The following is a 6,000-nucleotide window of genomic DNA, read 5'->3' as shown; positions in this document are numbered from 1 at the left end:
ATGGTACGCATTTCTTCTCCTTACATGAGGCATCTCAACGTTTCACCAGGCAACGCCGGTCAACTGCTGTTTGTGTATGAGAAATCGGTTGGAAACTTTCCTCATGTCAGAACGTTGTAGGTGTCGCCACCAGCGTCAAACTTGTGTGAATGCTCTGAAAAGCAAATCATTTGCATATCACAGCAGCTTCTTCCTGTCGGTTTAATTTCGCGCCTGTAGCACGTCATCTTCGTGGTGTAGCGATTTTAATGGCAAGTAGTGTACTAGCTCGTGTTGCAGACGAAAGCTTCGTTTGGCCCTGGCCTTACACATCATATGTGATTGGCTGAACTGTGGCAACATTTTGCGATTTCCACCGAGTGGTCAAGAAATGATTCTGTCGCATTAACTCAGGTCAGTCTGGTTTCTCCATGGCATGCAGAAAGTGTTAGACATAGCGCTCTCCGATTTCCGTTCGTTTCCGACTTAAATTGGAACGATCACATGGGCAAAGATGCAGTGAAGGCGGTGCAGCGACTGAGAAACAGTTACAAGATGTGTAAGGACTGTCTATAAAACCAGGCTGTAATTTTGCTGTATAGGTTCCTTAGCAGATAGGTTCGAAAAAGCTGGCAAGTTTAAAGGTACGAGAGGGGTACGAATGTGATTCAGTGTGATCATTAATAGACGACTGCAAGGATTGTATGTGGTAAAAGGAGTATGTGGTTGAATGGATAGACTTAATTCCAAATGGCAGATAGCATTTCTATCAGAAAGCGTAACACAACCAGCGACTCTTGTTTTTGCCTATAGAACCACGACCGTTTTTTTATGCAGGCAGATAGTAGCACATTTCTTGTGATCGTATTTTTAACAGCGCGGTCCTTACACGAAATGTATGTTCTGGCATTAGAATCCTTCAGCAATCAGCTTTAAATGTCGGGTCTCAATAGTGTTTCTTGAAATGAACATCGTCTACCCGCCAGCAAATGCCATTTGATTTACCTGGTGAGTGTAATACGACTACTGAAAAAAAAATACTCGTCATGCGAAGTGACTATCATGACAAATTTAATTAACTAAGCTGTTGTTGTTGTGGTCTTTAGTCCTGAGACTGGTTTGAGCAGCTCTGCATGCTACTCTATCCTGTGCAAGCTTCTTCATTTCCCAGTACTTGCTGCAACCTACATCCTTCTGAATCTGCTTAGTATATTCATCTCTTGGTCTCCCTCTACGATTTTTACCCTCCACGCTGCCCTCCAGTGCTAAATTTGTGATGCCTTGATGCCTCAAAACATGTTTTACCAACCGGTCCCTTCTTTTTGTCAAGCTGTGCCACAAACTCCTCTTCTCCCCAATTCTATTCAATACCTCTTCATTAGTTATGTGATCTACCCATCTAATCTTCAGCATTCTTCTGTAGCAGCACATATTCTCTTCTTGTACAAACTAGTTATTGTCCATGTTTCACTTCCATACATGGCTATACTCCATACAAATACTTTCAGAAACGACTTCCTGACCATTAAATCTATACTCGATGTTAACAAATTTCTCTTCTTCAGAAACGCTTTCCTTGCCATTGCCAGTCTACATTTTATATCCTCTCTACTTCGACCATCATCAGTTATTTTACTCCCTAAATAGCAAAACTCCTTTAATACTTTAAGTGTCTCATTTCCTAATCTAATTCCCTCAGCATCACCCGATTTAATTTGACTACATTCCATTATCCTCGTTTTGCTTTTGTTGATGTTCATCTTATATCCTCCTTTTAAGACACTGTCCATTCCGTTCAACTGCTCTTCCAAGTCCTTTGTGTCTCTGACAGAATTACAATGTCATCGGCGAACCTCAAAGTTTTTATTTCTTCTCCGTGAATTTTAATACCTACTCCGAATTTTTCATTTGTTTCCTTTACTGCTTGCTCAATATACAGACTGAATAACATCGGGGAGAGGCTACAACCCTGTCTCACTCCCTTCCCAACCACTGCTTCCCTTTCATGTCCCTCGACTCTTATAACTGCCATCTGGTTTCTGTACAAATTGTAAATAGCCTTACGCTCCCTGTATTTTACCCCTGCCACCTTTAGAATTTGAAAGAGAGTATTTCAGTCAACATTGTCAAAAGTTTTCTCTAAGTCTACAAATGCTAGAAACGTGGGTTTGCCGTTCCTTAATCTTTCTTCTAAGATAAGTCGTAAGGTTAGTATTGCCTCACGTGTTCCAACATTTCTGCGGAATCCAAACTGATCTTCCGCAAGGTCCGCTTCTACCAGTTTTTCCATTCGTCTGTAAAAAATTCGTGTTAGTATTTTGCAGCTGTGACTTATTAAACTGATAGTTCGGTAATTTTCACATCTGTCAACACCTGCTTTCTTTGGGATTGTAATTATTATATTCTTCTTGAAGTCTGAGGGTATTTCGCCTGTCTCATAAATCTTGCTCACCAGATGGTAGAGTTTTGTCATGACTGGCTCTCCCAAGGCCGTCAGTAGTTCTAATGGAATGTTGTCTACTCCCGGGGCCTTGTTTCGACTCAGGTCTTTCAGTGCTCTGTCAAACTCTTCCCGCAGTAGTGTGTCTCCCATTTCATCTTCATCTGCATCCTCTTCCATTTCCAGTACATCGCCCTTGTATAAACCTTCTATATACTCCTTCCACCTTTCCGCCTTCCCTTTTTTGCTTAGAACTGGGTTTCCATCTGAGCTCTTGATATTCATACAAGTGGTTCTCTTTTCTCCAAAGGTCTCTTTAATTTTCCTGTAGGCAGTATCTATCTTACCTCTAGTGAGATAAGCCTCTACATCCTTACATTTGTCCTCCAGCCATCCCTGCTTAGCCATTTTGCACTTCCTGTCGATATAATTTTAGAGACGTTTGTATTCCTTTTTGCCTGCTTCATTTTTATATTTTCTCCTTTCATCAATTAAATTCAATATTTTTTCTGTTACCTACGGATTTCTATTTGCCCTCGTCTTTTTACCTACTTTATCTTCTGCTGCCTTCACTACTTCATCCCTCAGGGCTACCCATTCTTCTTCAACTGTATTTCTTTCTTCCATTCCTGTCATCTGTTCCCTTATGCTCTCCCTGAAACTCTCTACAACCTCTGGTTCTTTCAGTTTATCCAGGTCCCATCTCCTTAAATTAGCACCTTTTTGTAGTTTCTTGAGTTTTAATCTACAGTTCATAACCAATAGGTTGTGGTCAGAGTCCACATCTGCCCCTGGAAATGTCTTACAATTTAAAACCTGATTCCTAAATCTCTGTCTTACCATTATATAATCAGTCTGATACCTTTTAGTATCTCCTGGATTCTTCCATGTATACAACCTTCTTTTATGATTGTTGAACCAAGTATTAGCTATGATTAAGTTATGCTCTGTGCAAAATTCTACCAGACGGCTTCCTCTTTCATTTCTTCCCCCCAATCCATATTCACCTACTATGTTTCCTTCTCTCCCTTTTCCTACTGACGAATTCCAGTCACCCATGACTATTAAATTTTCGCCTCCCTTCACTACCTGAATAATTTCTTTTATCTCGTCATAGATTTCCTCAATTTCTTCATCATCTGCAGAGGTAGTTGGCATATAAACTTGTACTACTGTAGTAGGCGTGGGCTTTGTGTCTATCTTGGCCACAATAATGTGTTCACTATGCTGTTTGTAGTAGCTTACCCGCACTCCTATTTTTTTATTCATTATTAAACCTACTCCTGCATTACCCCTACTTGATTTTGTATTTATAACCCTGTATTCACCTGACCAAAAGTCTTGTTCCTTCTGCCACCGAACTTCACTAATTCCCACTATATCTAACTTTAACCTATCCATTTCCCTTTTTAAATGTTCTAACCTGGAATTCGTCAGTAGGAAAAGGGAGAGAAGGAAACATAGTAGGTGAATATGGATTGGGGGGAAGAAATGAAAGAGGAAGCCGTCTGGTAGAATTTTGCACAGAGCATAACTTAATCATTTCTAAGCTATCAATTTGATATCAATGGCGTGCCGCTCGGCGGGTGGAAGCGATGGCCGTCGTACCATGGATATGATTCTTCATTAGAGGCGGTAATGAGGCAGTCAGTTTTTTTTTTTGTCTTGGGAACGAAATCTTCTAACGGAACTTCAGTCTCCCACTTTAAACTTCAATCTCCCACTTTAAACTTCAATCTCCCACTTTCACAGGGAGAGGTACATCGTAATAAAATCGGATGTATTATCTAATTTATATAGCGATACGTAGTATAAACCTGATATTTATAACTTCTCTATTCTGTTGCATTACGAGACTCTGTATGCGGGGAGGCATTTGGTTACTTTAAGAGAGAGTTCGAATGTGAGGAGGCGTCCTATGACAGAGGTGGATCGTAGCACTCTTTCACGAACAAAAATGAGTTTAATATTCTAGCCCTGTGATGCAGCTTGTAAGAGTTAAGAACGGATTTTTTTCTACCTGATGAGAAAATGCATAGAGGAAACGTAGCATATGCCGTACTGCTACAGCATTTTCGCGGCAAGTAATGATAGCTTAGCGATGTGAAAAAGCACATATGTCCTGATTTCATCTGTCTTCGAAAATAAATTCGAGGTGTATGGTCATCAACACGCTCCCTCGGATTGCGTAAAATGGGTTTTCTAAACTGGAGGGGGGGTGGGGGGTGGGGTGGAGGGTGTCTTTGTTGGTGTGGAATTGGTTGGAACTACTGTACACATACATACTGCTGCTGCAAGTATACTTATTCTAGACGTAACAGTCAGAGTGAGTGTTCAGTATGTTGATCGTTAAATGACTCTATGATAGGGTGTCCATTTCATTTTCATTGAAAAAGGGGACATATAAAATAAATTAGAGAAAAACCTGGGACAATGAGGAAAAAACGAGACATAAATATTGTATAGACTAATTTAATACACATATAAGTTTACCTTGCCAACGTGCACTCAGATGACCCCAAATCAATTTTTACAATTATTCTGCCACACTATCACCGAACTTTTCACTTTAATGTACTTTATCAAGAAGTGGGATAAATTCCAGTGTCCGATACCACCCGTCGGCTTTCACCAATGACATCATACGCAAGGCAAAGATGCTGCAATGGACAACCTATGAATGGAATGGGTTATAGTCGTAAACAAATGAATGTAGTATGTCATAAAATAATACGTTTAATGTGACTATTATGTACGCGCGAATTTCATTTAAACGAGTTGAAGATGACTGAAATAAATAAGAACACGAGAGCAATAATGAGTGCATATATTATGTAATACAATAGAACATCGTTGTGGAGAACCTGTTGACAGCGATGTGGAAGGCGTAGTATACCGTTAGCAGAGCTTGTTCTATTATATTTTCTACACGTACTGCAAAATCGATCTAAATAATGAATCGTCGAATAATTGGAATCGGTAACTAGAAGCAACCTATGTAGGAGATCATTTCTGATTACCGATTCCAATATTACTGTTTGTTGTGCAAAAATCACATATCAGAAATGTGCGTAAAAAAATGATCTTGTTACTGAACTACAGAATTTTACCTGACTTTCAAAAAATGAAAATATTTACACAGATTACTGCACATGCAAAGAAATAAAATGCAAAAAAGTACAAACCTTGCAACCAATAACTATACTACACGAAAGTTACACCAGCTGCAGTAACTCCAAATAACACTCCATAAAATCGATACACCAGGAGTGACAGTAAAATTAAGACAAGTGTAGCAAAAACATCAAAAAGGAAATCATAATAGGGCTATATAAAAAGAAACATAGTGCATATGAAATTCCAAAGGAGTCAAATATCGAGGCTGGCGAGAACGAAATAAGAACATAACAAAAATAATAATGTCAGAAGGTGAAACTGTTACGAAAGAAGCAAAATCCAGAATAACTAATGAAAAAATAATAAGAAACACAAACTCCAGCCACGAGTGAGGTACCACTCAAATCAGTTCTTCCCGCCCTCAATCAGACGCAAAATTTGAAAATAATGAAAAAAATGAAACC

The sequence above is a fragment of the Schistocerca gregaria genome, chromosome 1, assembly GCF_023897955.1.
Source record: "Schistocerca gregaria isolate iqSchGreg1 chromosome 1, iqSchGreg1.2, whole genome shotgun sequence".
Taxonomy (NCBI): Eukaryota; Metazoa; Arthropoda; class Insecta; order Orthoptera; family Acrididae; genus Schistocerca; species Schistocerca gregaria.
Note: the sequence above shows the minus strand (reverse complement) of the source record.